Source organism: Anthonomus grandis, chromosome 15 (genome assembly GCF_022605725.1).
Source record: "Anthonomus grandis grandis chromosome 15, icAntGran1.3, whole genome shotgun sequence".
NCBI classification, from domain to species: Eukaryota; Metazoa; Arthropoda; class Insecta; order Coleoptera; family Curculionidae; genus Anthonomus; species Anthonomus grandis.
In genome coordinates, this window is record NC_065560.1 from 8,442,438 (window position 1) to 8,462,953 (window position 20,516).

At 31.6% G+C, this 20,516-nt stretch overlaps 1 protein-coding gene and 1 long non-coding RNA gene across 3 annotated transcripts in view; one reads left to right on the top strand and one right to left on the bottom strand.

Annotated features, from left to right (window-relative positions):
• LOC126745381 (mitochondrial chaperone BCS1) overlaps positions 1 to 20,516 on the top strand; it is a 479,053-nt gene that overhangs the window by 48,483 nt on the left and 410,054 nt on the right. The gene's annotated exons all lie outside the window — the stretch shown is intronic.
• Positions 3,594 to 19,158, bottom strand: LOC126745398 (uncharacterized). 2 transcript variants are annotated; one of them, XR_007663536.1, is made up of 4 exons: positions 19,045 to 19,158; positions 7,559 to 7,712; positions 4,538 to 7,359; positions 3,594 to 4,493 (listed from the first exon to the last, which is right to left on the bottom strand). It is a non-coding gene; the product is annotated as an uncharacterized LOC126745398 (long non-coding RNA). The 2 variants fall into 2 exon arrangements; XR_007663537.1 differs by lacking the exon at positions 19,045 to 19,158 and having other exon boundaries at positions 3,594 to 4,484; positions 7,559 to 7,914.

Genomic DNA, 20,516 nt, shown 5'->3' on the forward strand with positions numbered 1-20,516 from the left:
AATACAGTATATACAGATTAAAGAGAGCAACAGCAATAGGATAAAAATTTATATCTAGTTGCACGTCTCTTTGGTTGTCTCTGGTACTGAGCAAGGTGCTGTTCATCTTTATACCTAAGTTCAGGCTTTCGCCCACCACCCACTTTCACATCACCCACATTTTTGTATTGTTTGGAAAGCGTCCCAAATGGCACTTCGTATTGTTCTGCCGCCGCACGTAGTGTTAAACCTCTGCGGACTGCTGATATAGCTTCTGTCATACGATCAGGGTCATAGGTTAGTCCCTTATTCCCTTCTTTTTGTAATTTCTGGGCATATTTACTTAACTGGATTTACCTGCAACAACAAGAACGACTAATAATAATAGTTTCTTTATACCCCACAATAGGGTTTCTTATTGCCCCATTAAATAAAACAATTGGGGTAATAAGAAACAATTCCATTATGGTGTACGCGTTTGTTGCAGGGAGATCTGAGAAGAAAGAAAATAAAACCTTTCACTCGTCTACAAGCTACGGTATCGAAACTAATGTTAAAAAAATTCTTAGGGCAAATTTAAAAAAATATATTTGAAACGCACCACTTTGAGGTGATAAAGTTTTAGGCAGAGTTAGCAAGCCTGTCAAAAAAATTGATAAAATATACAAAGTTAAAGGATTTAAGTGTCTTGTATAATTTTTTCAGATTTTTCACATTAACAAAAATAAAAAAAAATTATATATATCTTATTGCCCCTGTTCCTTATTCCCCCATTGCCCTATACCGAAAAGTGTCAATTTTGGGACTATAGAACTAAGCCCTAAGTTAAATTAGAATATTAAAGATATTTCCTTGTATAACATTTATAAGAAAGTAGAAATTGGGTAATAATGTAAACCTTAAAGTACCTGCACAAAAATAAATCTTTTGCATATAAAAAACGCGTCGATAAAAAAGTTTTTAAAGGGTACTCCAGACTAGATAATATAGGGTTCCCAAATCCCGGGAGATAAAGGAAGTAGTACATCCTGAGATGCACCTTTTATCGAACACGTGTTCCCGACCCGTTTCCGTTCGAGGTGTAATCTTTTCGGTTCGTATTTATGTTTTAGCACGTGTGCGTATGGATATGTATATGCCTATATGGTAGTCATCCTCCACGACATTTTAAATAATTTAATTTTTCTATCAATAACGTGCTTAATGGTGTTTGTTGTTAAAACTTAATTTGGGATATTCTCCTGGGCTGTCTTATATAGGAACAGGCGTGTCTTTGTTAATTATTCTATTACGTAAATTCTTGTACATTTACTTCTATTCTTCAGGACACTCATTTTCTTGTTGTAATTAGCACATTTTTATATTTATCCAATTTGGCTTCTTTTTGGTTTCAACGTCTTTTATAAAATTCCAACATTCGTGTATCTAAACTATTTATGCAGCTCTAAAGTAGCTTTATAAGTTTTATGGAAATTTTTTTTTTTAATTTAGAGCATATATTAGACAATTACTAAGAAGAACCTGGATACATGCTTAACAACTATTAGTTTATTGAAATACTTATTTTATTTCTTTCTAGCTAGTTAAAATATAAATTAAGATATTAATTTTATCCTTCAGCCAGGTGTGAAAAAAAACTTAAAACACGAAAGACAACATATATAGGTAATTAAAGCCGCCATCTTGATAAGAGTCGAAACGGTCCGTAAAGCACACAACAGAGAAATCTTAATACAAGATACTTAAGAACTTAACATGCAAAAGGTATATTAGGTCTTTAACAACTTTACGCCAAACTGTCGCTGTAATAGATTACGCGTTATATGGCTTTGTCGAATTACACCCACGGTCCCTTTATACCGCCCACCATTTGCTTGATAACTTTTTTCTGAAAAAAATTTAGGGGCATTTTAATTGCATAAATATAATTAAATCCGGATCAAAGAAGAAAAAGAATAAATAATGATAAAAGTCGAAAATCTTATGTATCGTATCGTTTGAATGAGAAAAATAATTTACATTTTCTATAACATGTTAAATAGTTGTTGTAATTTCTTGTTTAGAGCTTCCGTTTAGTTAAGTTTTTTTCTGAATGTGTTTGATGGGATTTAAGTTAGGACTTCCTTCTGATCTATATATTTTATCATCCCGCCTAGATGGACAATTCCCGAAAAATAACATATTTTATTATCTAAAGAAAAATCCAGTTTTTTTTAGAGCAATTTATACAAGACAAAAACCGATTCTAAGGATAGAGCAAGTCTGTGAAACTTTGCAAGCCAATACAATTTTATATGCAGTTAAGCCAATAATCGAAGTTAAAAGAAATCGTTCGAAAAGTTCTGTAAGATCGCATGATCTGACACTTTATTTTTATTTGTGTCAAAATCTAAAAGAAAAGGTAATTTGCAAACCATATACATTTAAAAAAACAAAGTTCACTTCAAATCTCTTTTGCATTTTATTTACTTCTTAAATTCTTCCTGAATAATTAAGTAACAGATGTGGAAAACTATATTAAGTAGTCGATTCATAACTGCAGAAATAAAATACAATAACCTCTCTAATTAGTTCATTGTCAATTACTTAGCCATTAATAACTCTTCAGTTATCATCAGCGAAAAAAATATGCGCATGCATTTGAAATAATTGCGCAATAACTCCGGGATCGTGTACCGGGAAGACATTGATGACTTAATTTAAAAGTTCTCTAGCGCTATTTAAGAGCCATCCTTAAAAATTATTGTGCAATTATTTCTTAAAGGCTTATAACAGAGTCACGTCTGCTAGAGTCTGAATTTAATGCTAAAGTGAAATATACTTTACTTGTTGGATTAATATTGAGTGCACTCGTTTTTTTTTTACTTTAGTACCATATCGGGTCTTTGTAAACTAAATCTACTAAGCACCTGGACAAAATGCCATTTAAAGTTAAAACAATTGCATAATTACCTGACAATATACTCGCATTAACCATTATCGTATTTTCCTAATAGGAGATATTTATAATGTAAATTAGGTGCCAAAGAAATGTCCTGTTTTCATTAGAGAAAAATTAGTTTTGGTTCAATACCAGGTGTTTATTTACGCTTATGTATTGGCCAATTATTTCTAAACGATTACTTATCAGAGATATAAATTGGCAGATACTAACTGTATATAAGTTTTTGTGGCAGATAGACTTTTCCAAACATGGCTAAAAATAAACATATAAAAAGCACGACCTGATTGGTCCGCACGTAGTATAATATTCAATTAAAGGTATTAAATGAAAGAGTGTCAGGTAACCATAGTCGCATTTAAATGTAGAATAGATGCAAATTACTTCCTGCAGAGCTCAAAAGGCCCATGAATTATTTATTTCTCGAATATAATATGTTGTTAATACCAATCCGAATGAGTCTGAAAAAATACACAAGACAGTGTAGGCTGGTTAGTTTAATTTCTGGGAAAGACTGTTATTAATATAAGCATCATTTATTTTATTTATTGTATGAAAAATTATTTATTGTGTGTCCCAGTTAAAGAATGTAGAGTAAGTCCAGGATAGTTGGCTCACTTTTTTAAAAGATGACATAAAATGAAAACCCAAAAGTTAATCAAACCAAAGAAAAGAGATTTAACATAAGCATTTATTCCAGTTAACGTCAAAAGTAATATTTAAAGAAAAACTAAAAAATCTAACTCTACAAACAGTTTAAAAAAAATAAGCTGAATAGGCCAACTCTCCCAGGTGCTATGGGTTAGTTGGCTCACCCATACTGGGTGAGACGGCCCATTAAAAAAACTTAATTTAACATCGCTTTTTTGATAAAATTTTTCTACATAGGTCACAGAGATTCGAATATTTAGAGCAGCTTTCATGGAACCACCTTGTGCAGTGAATACATTGAATCCAGTCATGAGTTTTAGTTGTGAGTTCGTATATCTCGCCATATCCAAGGCATTCTGTAGAATCGTCTTCTTGTGAGCAATCCTCAGATTCGAAAACATAGTCGTCTGATGTGTCAGTATCTGTGAATGACTCGTCTTTATTTAATTTAAGTTTTTTCGCTCTTGGTTTTTGGGTGGTTAGGTTTAATTTATTTTTCCCTTTTATGTTTTTAGTTTGTTCCTTTACACATGAATCATTTGACCCATCATCATTATTTTTTTGTTTTTGCTTGTTTATAATCGTCGTATCTTTTTAATTTCTTTTTTCTTTTCTTCGTCCTTCTTACGCACGTTAGCCAATTTTTGTTTTTGAATATTTTCCGGAGATGTTAGGACGCAAGCTACCAGGTTTGCTCTTTTTCGTGCATTTTCAATATTAGCTGATGTGCTTGGAACAGGCGAAAATTTGTTTAACAGTGTTCCGGGTGCGTCCTGATTTTGATCTTCATCACGTTCCGATATTATGTTATTCAAGCCTGACGTTGACGTGGATGGTATTGCTTGTTCTTGTTTTGGTATTTGATTTTCATCATTATTAGCTCTATTTGCATCATTATTAACTGCCGTATTATCTAAAAATGCTTTTTTTTAAATAAATATTAATACGTTTGGTAGAGGGACTTACCCAAACACCATGTTGAGAAACACCTGTTGACCTAAAAGCAGATACAGCATTCTCAACTGTCGCAGCTTTTACCCACGCCTTAGATAGCAGCTGGTTAAATTGTAACCGGTTAGTTTTCCTAGTTGGATTTGTTCTAATAAATGTGTTGCAAGCATTATTAAAAAAAGCTTTAAGGCTCCTATAGCTATTTATGTATCAAGGACATTGTAAGGACAATAATGCCCGGAAGGTGGAAATAGTAGGTTTCCGCCTGATGGGCATTAGAGTCTAACAATGCCCGTGGTGCATACAATGCTTTATGTTTTACCTAAAAATTGATTTTTATGAACAAAAATAATTTTAATATTAATTACAAAATAGGGTCTATCTGTACAGGAAATTTATCAAGTGACTTGCAGTGATTATTTAAGTTTGATTTTGATGTTTCGGTCAGAGTTGGCATTTTTTGTTTAAATATTTTCTTAAAATGGAAAAAATTCCACAAAATATAAGAGAAAAGGCCATAAAAGCGACCGAAAATCTTTTGCCAGTTAAATCAAGGCAACAGTATGATCGGGAGTATGGCATATTTGGTATTTCGAAAGATGCCTACGCAATTGTTCAAATAACCGAAACCGTTCTAATGGATTCAGGAACTAGTAAGTTATTGATTTTATTTTAATAGGTAGGTACATATGTCTAACAAATTTTAATATTTTTAGTCGGAAAAATACAGTCCGAACTCTCTCTGGACCAAGTATTTTACCCTAAGGTCTACGTTAATGGTTTATAAAAATATAGACATCTCGCAATACCATCGTCTCATATCCTTTTTAAAGTGTCGAAAGGATATGTCCCGAAGAATTCTAAAGTTTTGGAAGGAGAACAAATAATAAAATTTAATAAGAAGGCTCCTGATGATATCTATACTTGGTACACAAAGTCATATTGGTAATTGGTATTTTTGGAGGTTTAAGACGAGATGAGTTGGTCAAAATGACCATTGATGATATTGAAGATAGAGAAACGGTCTTGGTTATAAAGGTACCAGAAACTAAAACTTCAAAAAGTTTCACTATCATTGAAGAAGATTTAGGCGCTTTAAATTTAATAAAAAAGTACGCAGCATTAAGACCAGCGGGAATAAAGGAGCGAAGATTCTTTCTTACCTATAGAAAGAGTCGCTGTACAGTACAACCTGTTGGAAAAATACCATAGGAAACGTCCCAACATTGATCGCAAAATTTTTAAAACTGGATAATGCAGAAGCTTATACCGGCCACTGTTTGCGTCGCACATCGTCAACTTTACTTGTTAAGGCAAGTGCTTCGTTTAAAATGCTAAAACAACATGGGAAATGGAAAAACTCTTTAGTAGCGGAAGGATATATAAAAGAAAGTATTTCATCCAAAAATAAAGTAGCCAAAATGATTGCCAATTCAGTTAATTCCGAGGTTAATTCCGTATCGACTATAGAAAATTCTTTAATGGACAATTTACAAACTATACAAAATAGCGTTAGTGCTGCCACCTCTACCATCACAAAAAACACCGACCATTCTATAGTGGGATCAGCTACATTTTCCGGGACATTTCAAAATTGTAATTTTTATTTTGGACATAAAGTTTAATTTTTAGTATTTAAAGAAACATTATTTTTTGTATAAAATGGATGTTTATTCTTTATTATGAGAGAAATAAATTTGGATAAGCAATAAAATTTCCGGGCATTATTATAATGCCCGCTTATAATGCCCTAGGTGTGATAGCAGGTATTATTGCTACCATAACATATTCCGTTTCTAAGGTATTATAAATCAATAATAGATAGGTAAAACATAAAAAACATCTCTCTAAAGGTTGGAGAAACTGTGTGGTATGACTAGGCAGGCAAAGAGGAATAACACCATGTTCATCAGTGTGTTCAAGCATCTCTGATGAGCTGCAATGGCTAGCATGCCCATCCAGTAAAAGTAGAACTTTTCGTTGCGGTTTACGTGGTATAAATTGATTTTTTAGCCAAGCAAATATATCAGTGTTAATGTAAGCTGATTTTTCATTCATATAAACAGTGGAGCCAGGGGGCATTCCATCTTCAAACTAAGCTTTTTTATTTTTCCCCTTGAATATACAAGTAGATGGTATGTAATAACCCTCTGCATTATAACATGATATTACTGTTATGGTTTCTCCCTTCTCTGAAGCAGTAATTGCAGCAACATTTTTTTAGCCTTTTGTAGCAATAACATAACCAGGTTTATTATTTAATTGTAAGCCCGTTTCGTCCATTTTAAATATGTGACCAGCTTTGCTCATTATTTCTCCTTCGATTAATGTGGTTTCAGGTAAATTAAAATACACATAAACATCTATCTTATTCATTTCTTTACAACGGGCTGGTGACACCCCTTCAGCTTTTCTGCTGAACACTTAGGTCGGGGTTTCGTTTTAAAAACATAGTTAACCAATCATACCCAGCCAGTTTTTTCTCTCTATTAAATGTGTGTTTAATTTTCAACTGCTCTGCCAAGTTAAATGCCATTGCTCTGACGCATTCACGAGTTGGTGCAAATCCATGTTTCAGTAATTTCTGGATATGTAGCTTAATTTTTTTCTCATTTTCGATACCAAGAACACAAGGTGGACCAAGAGCTCGTTTCTGGAAATCATTGTTTTCGAAGCGCTTGTGAAATGTTGGTGGTGGAATGTTATTAAAGTTACGGCATGTCTCTCTGATACCCATAACACCATTTCTGACAGCTTCTGCAGCATTGACTAAATCTTCTTCAGTTCAGTTTCCTCTTTGTACTGAACCTTTTCTAATGTAGTCAGTCGGCATGACTCTAAAAAATACATTTATATACTTTGGATGTCTAAATTATATACTTACATGCCAATTTTAGACTTGCACAAACCCAAAAGGAGTAACAAAAACTTGAAAAAAAAAACAAATTTTTCAAAAAAAAAACTATACATTACTTTTAAGGTTAAATATTTTTAATGCTTGTAAAATATTTTTTTTACCAAAACTGCAAAACTTACCTTAAAGTATAGAAAAAAACCGCAAACCTGGATCACGATATATACAGCACGTTGAATAGGATGTGTCTAAAGCTACAGTGCCATAAATCAAATATATTTAGGAAATATTAGAAAGAGCCATCTCACCCGGCGGGCTATCTCTCCCGGAATTACCCTATAGCAAACAAAACAAATATAACAAAAAATGCACTAATGAGGGCTTAGGTACATACTCACAGAATCACTATTCTTGTATTGTGTCTTCTTCGATTTATTTCATTTTATTTTCTTTTATCAATTTCAAAGAGTAACTACTTATTAAGAAATTCTTTATTTTGTCTTTAAATAGCCAAATGTATTTGATTGTATCAATATTCAAAAATCAAACTAATAATTAAATTATGGCTTAAACTAAATATTTAACGTTTTTTTATAGCCTACAAATACCTCTATGGTAAAGTGTATGCTTATTCTGCAAAATTGCAAAATAGTTTTGTTTCAATTTTTCTTTAATTTTTAAACATCATTATTAACAACATTAGAATCCATTACAGGTAAATAATATTTTTCAGGTGAATATTGTTTCTTTTTTTATAATATGGTGATCAGAGAACTAACATTTTCTACTGAAATGCAGCTTAACCGAAATATAAAAATAAACAAAAAATGTCCCCTTTAAGTCCTTAAACGAATTGCTACAAGAAAGTAATGAGAATAAAAGCTTGTAAAATCGATTTAAGTTTGGACTGTAAAATTTCGTGCGACAAGTTTTGTTATTTACATTTTTTGTTTTTAATTTATTACACAATTATATTTGATTGATGCCGATGTTAGTTCACCAATTTCGATGTTGTCTCGATAGCTGGTTCCGTTTTGTTGAAATAAAGACTGTTTTGTTCTGGTAAAAAACTTTACTGAGAGAATAAAATACCCTGAACAGCCAGCATTAGCTCCAAAACAAATAAAAATACAACCTTAAAATTTACACGTGCTAGATTACGACAAATTTACGAGCTAAGCTACCACCCTCAATTAAAACATTAAACCGACTGACACGACTCGACTCGAAGCCGCAGACTCCCATCGGGAAGAAAACATGGCAGTTCGGTCATGCCGCTACGTTGCCGTTGTTAGATAAAAATCGCGCTATTGCTAAATTTGGACTTCTCATTAACTTGAGCAATTCCCCTTTTAGTTGAAACCAAACAATATTTATAGATATAATACGATTCTTAGTAAAAGAAAATTAATATTTTAGGTTTTATTGTTAAATTCCTTAATAAAAAAACAAAATAATCAAGAGATATGAGATCTTAAGTTTGGTACTTAAGAGCTTATTGAAATATGAAAATTCCTTTTTTTTACACTAACTTCTTAAAATAGCAAAAATTTATAAAAAAAAAGAAATCGAGCTTGGATTTGTAAAAAAGTGGAATATAAAAGAAGATCAAAACTTAACTTAAGTCATTATTTCATTTGACAAGTTTAATTTAAAATTCAAGCCTAATTTTCTTTTTTTTTTAGTTTTTGCAGCATTTTAACTGGCGGTTTCTGTACAATTAAACTAAGATATTTTAAAAATAGTGCCATAAATCATAATTTTGCAATAATAACTTTTTTTCCAAATTAAATAGAGAATCTAATAGTTGACTTCTTATGAAAAAATACTTTATCACCTCCCAGATTTGAGGCAAAAAAGAACAAAGTCCGTCCGTGTGTTACGCCACTGGCAATTTTTTTAAAAATTGGATTCAGTAGTAATTGACAATTATTCATAACAATAACCTGGACGTGAAATTTAATTAAAATTGAGCTGTTAGTTTAAAAGTTATGATAAATAAACAAATATTTATTCTGAACTTTAACACCCTGTATTTTTGTTAATAAATATTTTTGAGAAAAATTTTATAAATAAAGTCTCTTTCTTTATAAATAAAGTCTTTTTCTGTTTTCTGTTCTGATGGCGGCTACACGTAGTTCTCGTTATGATGGTATGTAGCCTATTTTTAACGTTTTGTAATGATTTTTGTGAAAGTTTTTATTTGCAAATGTTTAATAGACAAATTTAAATAACATTATAATAATAAAAAAATTAAATAAGTTTTGTATTTGTTAAGTTATTCGCGTCCATTTAAATGGACATTGGGCCTATCTCATGCACATTTTAAATTAACTCATAAAATTTATTTTAGGAATTTTTGGCAATCAAAGAGTGCTTCGGCCAGGGAAAGTTGACGAAAAATTGGAGCAAGTACTAAAAATCATTGGAAATGATGACTCTGACCTTGAAATGTCTGATGATGATGAAGAAATTCAAACTATGGATAATTTAATGGGGAGGGAGAAAGAAACAATTAATGAAGAACTAACTAGTAAGCAGCAGTGAGGAGGAAGAAGAAGAAGATAGAATTCCTTTTAGTGTCCTGAGAGAAAACTCAAAAATGGCCAAGCAATCTGTGCATTCTTTAAAGCGAAAGTCTTGGAGAAGAGATAATACTTTTGCACCTCCAAATTTTGAAGGCCCCTCTAGTGAATACAGCGCAGAGCTCCAGTATGATTGGACTGCAAAATCGTATTTAGCCATGTACTTTGAAGATGAGTTATTCCAAATAGGTACGTTGAACTTAAAGGAGTATCTCTTAAATTGACTCTTAATGAAATTAAAAATTTTTTTGGAATAGCTTGTTTGATGTCCTGTCTAAAGTATCCCAAAATCAGAATGTACTAGGCAAAAACCACTAAAATTTCAGCTATTGCAGATACAATGACTCGAGATAGATTTTTTGTTATAAGATGTAACCTTAAAATCGTCATTGATGGCAGCATCGCTGAAGAGGTACGCAGGTCTGACAAATTTTGGAAAGTACGTCCTATTATAAAAGCAGTAAGTTATTGGCCTTGGAAGGACATTATTTCCTGGAAGTCATGTGTACTGCGATAGATATTTCACGACAATACCACTTCTCGAATATCTTCGTCAACAAGAGAAATATTGCACTGGAACCATTATGAAATCTCGTGTACCAGCGGCAGCAAATTTAACTTCAAAAAAAAATGATGGCCAAGATAGGTAGAGGCAGCTCGGCACAAATTATAAGACAAGATGGCGAAATAGTAGTTGTACAATGGTATGATCTGAAATCTGTACTTTTGGCATCTACTGCTCTAGGAATTCAACCTAGCGATGAGTGTAAAAGGTGGTCTAAGAAAGACTCTAAATACACTCAGGTTAAAAGACCTTACGTTGTTGCTAAATACAACGATTGTATGGGAGGAATAGACTTAATAGACCGAATGATTAGCTATTATAGAATTCGAGCCAGATCAAAAAAATGGACTGTAAGGGTCATTTTCCATTTCTTTGATCTAGCAATGGCTAACTCATGGATTTTTTATCTCTTCGATTTAAAATCCCTCCACGCAAAATACAACAATACACCCAATCCACAAAGTGAATCCCAAGAAAACATCCGAGGTGTAGGTACTAGAAGAAATCCTGAGGGAAATATCTTTGTCGATTCACCGTCATCATCATTAGGCACCGAAAGAAAACGGAAAAACACTTGCCAGAAATTGCCGCAGACTTAAAAAATTCGGTTAGATGTAAAAATGACTCTGAAATGAAATAAAATTTAAGTTTACATTTATTTTCTGCGTTTTCATAGGTTTAGACTGAAATGTTATTGAAAAAAAATTATATATTAGGAATTTTTGTTTAGGTTAAGACCCAATGTCCATTTTAATGGACGTCATGTATCTGTCAAAGTAATAAAAAAAATAAAAAAAGTTATTAGTAAACAATGTTTATTTATGTATTTTTTGTTATATTTAAAAGCCTCACAACCCTAACTTAACAAAAACATGTTTGGGTCCCAGGAGGATAATATTGAATAATCACGTTTTAAAATTATTAAATTAGAATGCCAACAAAAAAGTTATGACTACTTAAAAGAACGAAAATCTATGTAGGTAAAGCACAGTATTAAAAAAGACACATAGTAAATTGCTTACTAAATATTACTAATATACGAAACCAAACTTAACCATTCTGAATTTTTTAATAATACTAGTTTTATGAGTGGCTAACTTGAGATCTATTTTTTCTAGCTCCTTTTTATTAGTTTATTATCATTTAGACTTATTTTTTTAAAACATATTTATTTACTTTTAATTATAAATTAAGAAAATTTGAAAATCTGGTAAGAAGTTTAAAGGATTACTAAAATATTTGAATAGTTTTGACACACCAAGTGCTATAATGCATAAATGTCAACTTCATTAATTTTAATCGAACACCATGTTATTACACTTGCAAGGTCTATCTAAATGTCTTAATACATTTGTGTATAATATACTAAACGTTTGAAATAAAAAGCTTTGTTGATTAAAGAATATAATTTTTAAGCATAATTTAAATGGGTATGACACTCATACATTTTATTATTTTTTTAATTTCATATTTTTATATACTTTTGTCTGCAAGAGTTAAATAAGCATAAAATGTCTTTCTATACTTCAGATATCTCAATAACATATTTATATAAATATGATTAGTGAATTATTTTTTTCTTCATTGGAATTACATACATAATCTAAAGCCCAGGGCACTTGATCATATATTTCTTATTTCGACTTATCGTACATTTCAACATTTCAACATCAACTTATCGTACATTTCAACTTTAATTATCTCAGAGACTTTTTTTTCTTATTTGAAATTTCAGTACTTAAAAAACTAAAATCAGGTTACATGAAGTTAGCAAAGTTGGAGTAGAGGTATTCCTACAATGAGTAAATGCTATTTTTAATTAAGCACTCCTTAATCTTTTCCTTAATTGCAGAAAGTAGACTCTTAACACAGGAACACGAACTATTACAGTCAACGAAAAAGAACTTGTATCACATATAAACTCTTTAAAAATAGACTCTTCTCTGGTTAAAGACGCTATAAGCGCCAAATTAATAAAATCAATTCGTACTTGTATTTTAGAGCGTTTAGTACATGTAATTAATTTAACTTTTAGTACTTTAAAAATTCCTGTAGAATGGAAAACTGCTATAGTTATTCCAGTCTTCAAAAGTGACGTCCGCACACCGAATATTATTCGTTGCCCAAAGAGCTGACGTCATTTTAAAAAATGTTCCTTCCACGAGAAGAGTAGCTTTTAGATGGTGCTCCACTTTCGGTCTGCAGTTCAATATTTTTGGAATTAAAGTGGGTTTTGTGTAACTTTTTGATGATTACCGGGGAACCTTATCCTTGAAATTTAGGGAATAGAAATGATTAGTACTAGGAGTCGCCTAATATTGGTATATTTTTATTTAAAAACAGGGTTTTGGTGACTAAAAAATAGTACATAAGCTGCCACTCAAAACATGCTTCACTACTACACACCTAACGAGAATGTTAGTTTAATAGTTAAAGACCTATTTTATACTTTAGTACTAGCTTGGAGGTCACTTTATCAGCTATGATAGCATTTATAGCATGCTAAATAGTTTATAATCATCATCAAAGAATCCGTTAACATTAAATCAAATAAATGACTGGTTAGACAGTTTGTTAAGGCATAGAGAGACTATTCATGATAAGAAAAATTTATAAACTTTATTTGGAATACTTATATTCATTTGCCTGTGATCCTGGACTATTTTAACACCGTCTATATTTAGATCTGATGTCCCAGATACCCACCATATATAAAAAAAAGACATTTTTTAAAATCTATTTAATTACCGGCAATAATTCAAAATGCACTTGATTACCACAGCAAGTTAATTTATAAGGCAAAATTTATGTAGGCTGCCTTTTTTTTTCAACCAAATCCGAAATTCCGCCTAAAGTGATATTGAAATTAGGCTTCTAAGCGTTTTTGTGCGTGTATATCGGGTTAAGATAATGAAGTTGTTTATTTTTTGCTCTCGCACTAAATTGTTGTAATTTTGTTTAAATTGAAACCCGAGGGGATTGGATGTTAGGTTTAATAATTGAGGTCTGAAAAAATTGTGAAATAGCTTGGCCTAAAGTCATTTTAATTTAGGTGCTTATTTAATTTTTTTTATTATAACTGGCTATGGATTATACACTATAAAAATACTTAAATAGCTTTTTATAACCTGTGTTATACAAGAGGCATTCCATATAAATCTTTAAATTATGTAATCTCTTCTGTTATCCGAAAATGCTATTCTCTTTAATCGATTATACTGTTCTATAGCAACCAATTCATAAGTAACCAAAAAATCTTGAATGGATTATTTATCATATACTCGACATGTTTTTATCTAAGAAATATTCTAACCTGTGCACTTTTAATGAAGACTTTGCAAAATCTTATTACAAAAGAAGTCATGTCTATCCTTTAATATTTTTATATAATTGACAGGTACACATATATTATTTAAAAATAATACTTAAAAACGTGTAAAATGTAAAAAAAAATTAAAATATGACATAGTTATCCGTATAAGGCGCCTGTATTGTCCTATTTATTCAGCAGCCTGCTGACTAAGCTCGAATAAATCTTCCCTTGTATCTGAAACTTGTGCATAGATTAAATCGTTTATCTACCCTATAAATGAAAACCAAGGGAATTGTGATCGGGTGATCTTGGTGGCCAGGCAACAGGACCACCTCGACCAATCCATCTTCAATAATTAACTGCAACCCAATTTCGGACAGCAATTTCGAAATGCGGTGAAGCCCCATCTATATAGAATCACATGTATGGACAAATATTTAGTAAACATCCTTCAAAAGTCCTTTTTTAAAGTAGTTTTATAGCAGTTCATCAATAAGAAATTGAAGATAATTGTTCTCATTCAACCTTGCAGAAAACACAACAGGACCAATCAATAAGTCATCGATTAAGACAGCCCAAACGTTAGCAGATAATTTATGTTAAAAATTAGATGGACGTTCAGCTTTTGGATTTTCTAGTTCCCTTTGTTGCTAATGTACCTAGTTCTTCTTTTCCAAATATTAAGTCAATAGTGTCTAGTGTTTTCAACTATTGGTTGACTCCTGCGACATAATAGCTCACAAACGCAGATGAGAGGACAAACAGTTTCTCGTTCATTAACTTTCTCACCTCCTGATATACCACTATCTCCTGGACAGTCACAAGTTTTACATTATTACTGTTTCCTGGCTTCCTTGGTTCCATAGCAGTAGTAATCGGTTCATAGAATTAAAGCCATTTATCACAGAATGCATGTTATTATTTTCTCTCATTTTGCAAAGATATCTGTTTAGTTTTAAGAGAAGGTCAAGTTTTTGCACATTCGCCGGTCTTTAACCCATCTGTGTATCACTTAATTTAAATTATCTTTAATGACCACGGTAGCGCTAGAGCTTTATATCTAGTAGCATTACGCTCGTGTAAATCCAGTTTACCATATTGGGTTGAAAGCTTTATATCTGTTCATCCATTCATCTAACTATAATAACAACTTAAGAGTCCAGTGTAATCCTTAAGTTTTTAGCTTCACTGAATACAGGATTTTCTCGGATTGTTATTTACACCTGTCTTCCCTATCCATTTTCCTACAGGATATAAGGCCGATTGAAGTTGAACTCTTATCATTGTGTGAAACTCACATTGGACTATTTTAATTATATCATCAGCCAACCAGGGCTTCCTTTAATTCTAAAAATAGCCTATTTAGCCTATTCATTACCATACTCCATAGAAGACCTCGGAGCATCTACGTGTTACCCGAGACTCGATACTTTCATTAAGCCGTTCATTGCTTACTGATTTACTTTTGAACCTACAGTAGATCTTAAAGCATAAACTTAAAGTCCCTTTGCGAATCTTATTACAGATTTAAATAATGTATTGTCAAACATTCCCTTTATTTTCTAGTATTGATTGCGTTGGACATAAGTCTATGCAGCGCTGTCTCTGTTGAACTTATTGTAAGTGTAAGCACATTGCTCTTTAAGAAAAAGAGAACATTTTAAGGCTCTATTCCTAATGTTTCTGTTTCGCAGTTTCTCGAGTTTTTAGAGCAAAGCCTACTAATATGCTTTTGAGAATTACACCAATCCACCTGAATGCAATTGCAACTCTTAAAGTCCCTTTACAGATCTCATTACAGATTCAAATGATACAGATTTTTTGTTGCACCTTTATTCTTAGGAGTCTTTATTACCTTGCACACAAGTCTATATAGTGCTGTCTCTGTTCACCTTCCTGTAATGTAAGCACATTGTTCTTGAAGGAGAGGACGAGCTAGTAAGGATACACCCTAATGTCTCTGTTTATCAGTTTCTTGAATTTTCAGAGCAAATGACGAAAACGAGCTGTTTTTCTAGGCTTGAGTATAAACGGCATAGTCTCATTATAATCAATATATAAGAGGTATAATCTCATTGTCTCAGTCTTGTCTCATTTTTGTCCTTATTGCTTTATTGCTAAAATAATTCCTTTAGGCAGATTTGTTGTTCTTGAATGTACCTATCGCCGATTTGAATTGTTCAAATCACTACCTTTTAAGCAACTTTCCAGTTTTCTCTCTATAAGTTCTATGATAAGCTCGTTCAAAGATGGTCTCGTACCAGATATTTGATACAGTTTTTAAGAAAGTGACTCAGAGTCATCTTTCAAGTCAGCGGATCAGAGCCCAATGATCAATTTGGAGCACTTTTACATAATCTTAGCTTTAAGGGTTCAACAGTTGACTCAAAGATGAATGGACATCAATCAAAAAAGTTTGTCTGTTTTCTTGATTACAAGAAAGCATTTAATTAAGTTTGCCATAACCACCTTATTTACATGCTCAAAAGTAAAAATATATACATGAAAGATATTACAACAAATAATGTATATTAGAATCAAGGGTTAATATCAAAGTGGATAATACATTCTCAGAAGGAGTAAAAATATAACTTTATGTAAATCAAAGATGTGTATTATAGCCGCAATTATTCAGCAAACGAAAGAAAAAACAGACAATTGAAGTAAAGATTCATGAAATACTCATTAACAATATCTGGTATGTAGACGACACCATACTTATTGCCGAAACAATATAAGATTTACCTAGCTTGGTTGATTAAGTTGAAATGAGGAGAGCGGACTTACCTTGAATATCAAAAAGACCAAATTCATGATCATGACAAAATCAGTTCAGCAACACCTATTAATCAACGAAGAACTAGTAGACGAATTCAGTAAATACCAGTTCTTATGAGTACACTGAGGCAAATAAATTTAGAATTGGACATCATGATTAAATTCATTCAAGAATATAACTTATACCAAGACTCTCCTATCCAGATTCCTTTAACTCTGCCGTTTCAAATCAGCTAAAAGACCCTCCAGAGCACTTTCTGGCAAAGTTGCTATTACTTTCTCACCATTTATTCCTAAAGTCAGCACACAACCAACTTCTGGATCAGTTTGCACTGAAATACTCTCTAAATTATTCACTTTTAATGACTACATTTTAAAGTTATCTGCCAATGAAGCACTATGCTCATCGTAAACTCTCCTTATAGAATTACTATGCTCCCTTCAGGACAAGCTGCTGAAGCTCAGACTGTTACAACCGTACCGCACTGAGGCAGATAAAATGTAATTTAGGCATGCTATTGATGATTTTAGGTCTATGTCCACATCTAGTTTGGATTCAGTAAAGAGTTTTTCTATTTGTATTGGGGGAGTAAGGATTCCCTGGATGACCAATTGTGCCGGCGAATTCAGTTTAACAGAAGAGAGCCTTGATAGTATGTAGATTCCCGCTAGGATCCAGTCAGGGCAATCTACATCTCCGTTAAATCAGAATTTCATGGTTATAAAGCCAAAATAATAGAAGAGGTTTTTGAGGTTAGATTAAGGCTTTGACGATTTTTTTATATTACAATCTCAATTAGTTTAAAATTATAATATTAATAATGAAGTTAATAATATCTTACCAGAGCTTCTGTTAATGGCCGGATTTATGGTATTATCGTTTAATGTTTAATTTTAGTTTCATATAAAAATAAACTTATAAACAAAAACAATATTGATCATAGATTAATATTTCTTAGATAGAAAACTCCCATAAAAGTCAATACGTTGACTGTTGCGCCCTCCGAATGTCGAGGAGTAGTACTAACCAAAACTGAAAATGGGTTTATGACGTCATAATAGCGCGCATTTCAAATTTAACTATGGCGCCAAATTTGAATTTTGCTCTAATATACCGTGCGCTTAAAATTAGTGGGAAATGTGTGGTTCTTTAGGAAATTACAGAGGGCAGATTAAAAAAAGTTTCTTGTCCCTATATTAAATAAAGTCCTTGATTTATCGTTTTTTCTATTTGCTTACTATAATTTTTGAAAACCCCACATATTTCCTACTAGATATATAGATCTAGGCCTGGGTTTCAGGAATTAAACAAGAAATATTCAGAAAAAATAAAGAAGGAATTATAGCAAAAAATTTAGAACTAACAGCTTGTTTAAAACATTAAATCAGATGTTGATTAATGTCAGAATCATAATTAACAGAATGAGAAATGTGTTATTCAGTAGAGATCTTAACTTACACCTTAGAGTGGAATCCTGCACGTTAAAAAAAAATAAGGGATCGCAACTACAACCCAATCTTTGGATTAGCCTGCCTCAGTCTTTACTTTTAAAGTTATCTAAATATCCAGGGTATTAGTATCATGATTTTTTATAGCTTCCCAGCTGGGCACACTTGGTGCTGTGTCTTTTAATAATAAAATTTAAATCCTCGTTTAAATTATCTGTTTGAAAGTTACGTGACTTGGGTTTCTTTATCATCCTTTTTTTTTGAGTAACCATTTTACACTGTAAAAAAACTCGTCAGTCAAATTTTTTGAGCCAGATCGTAGCAAGGATTCTGCAAGATTAGTGTCCTAATCTATCTTGCAACAATCCGACACTACTCCGCAGGCTTTAGTGAATCATTAAATGCACCTACATGCTTTATAGTCTACTTGTCAATGATAAATAATACTTTTATGTCTTATGAAAACTTACACAGCCTAATTTAATTATATAACATTTCTCTACAGTCTAACCGATCGACAGTGGATTAGATATTCACTATTAGGCAGCTGATGGAGAAGTGTCAGGAATACAATCAAATATGGAGTATAGCTATTTATAGATTTTAAGCAAGCATTATAAGAGTGGAGTTGTATAATGCCATGGGAGATCTAGATATACCAAAAAAGTTAGTTAATCTTATAAAAGCTAATGTAAAGAGACTTAAAAGTGCAGTGAATGGAAAAGTGTCTCAACAAGGAGATGCATTATCCCTTTGCAGATTATAAAATCAGCAATAAGCTATCATAGGTTGTAGAGCTAGAAGAAAAAAAAGATCAAAAACTATAAAATTAAGACAAAATAATAATCATATTTTACCATTAAATAATTAATTAACTAAGTAACTAATGTCCTATTTTCGATAGAAAAATTAAAATCATCGGTAGAAACATATCCGAGCTGAAATGCTTTAAAGATCACTGACTTATAATCGACTTACCGTTTCAATTATATTGATTACTGATCCTTACTGTATTAGCAAATACCGAATGTTGTGTTTTATTGTGTTAAGGAGTAATGAAGCTGGTACTTATATAGAAGCGTCTTAATTTATGTAATATTATTATTCGAACTGTTTATGGAAATCTGTCGAAAGTCGCTTTGTTTGATAAATTAAATTATCCTTTGGGAAAATTACAATCTCAAGTTATTAACAGCAAGTCATGTGGAAATATATATATATTGCAAATCATGTATGTGTTATTGGTATTTTTAGTATAATTACTTCTGCTGACCCGGGGGCAAAGTTCGTGACCGCGTTAACTAGTTTTTTCTTTGGAATCGTGAAAAATCTTGGGTTTATCAAAACAAATATCGTAGAACATAAATATTTATTTTGTTTAATTCATTTTTTTCATAAGGTCACTTTTGTATTTATTGTGTATAATATAAATATGACTATATTTTTTAACTAAGAAAAAATATCTGAAAGTTGATAAGACCAAAAAGGTAGTATTAAATTATTATTTTATATAATAAGAGACCTATATCAGCCTTTATAGCCGGTAATAACTTTATATTTCAAGGGGAAACTTTTTCTTTTTAACTATATACTTTTTAATGCCATAGTGTGTTTGGTACTTATAGGGGTTATGTAAAAAAAATCCCTATAATTCTGAAATAAATAGGTAAGTGAATGTTAACAGGTGTCGTTTCTTTAGGATTGTGGTCAATACCCACAATTGTAATTTTAGCTTAAACTAGTGACTTTTTGATGTACCACTATTAGTTCTAAACAGAATATTCTATGAGTATTAAGATATTAGGTAATTCATAATTTTTTTGAAAGTCTATTTTGAAAATTAATATTTTGATCAAGAACAGCAACTATAGTCATAAATATTTATTTATATGATCTAAGCTTAGCAATAAGATATGTAAATTTAATGCCTTGTCTGAGTTTTTATTGTATATAGGGTGGGGACTTTATCTCGAATAAATTTCATAAAAAGTAGGTGGGTTCACGTCAAATGGTATTTTCAGTTTCGCAGGATTTGCAACAAAAACTTTTTCTGTCATGAGTTGTGTAGGGGTTTTACCAAATCCAAATTTATTATTGTCAAACACCTAGTGTATTAATCCAATATTGGGTTCTAGATAAAATTCCATGAAGTTTGAAGTTTAACATTGCTTTAACAACTACTTTTTTTAAACAGTTTTTAATGCAAAAGTCAGTCTGTCGGTGTTTTTGTCTATCTCTCTGCCCATTTATATGTAATAATAATAATAATAATAATAATGTTTATTTTCAAATGCAATATAACAAAAGAAATACAAGTAAATTTAATAAACATCGGCAATAAATACATAATGCCCCCAGCCCTCAGGAGCTAGTACGCTGTGCGAGGACTTGCTGGTATTTTTGTTTCGCCTTAATATAAACCTAAATTGCAAAACAAAACAAACAATCTA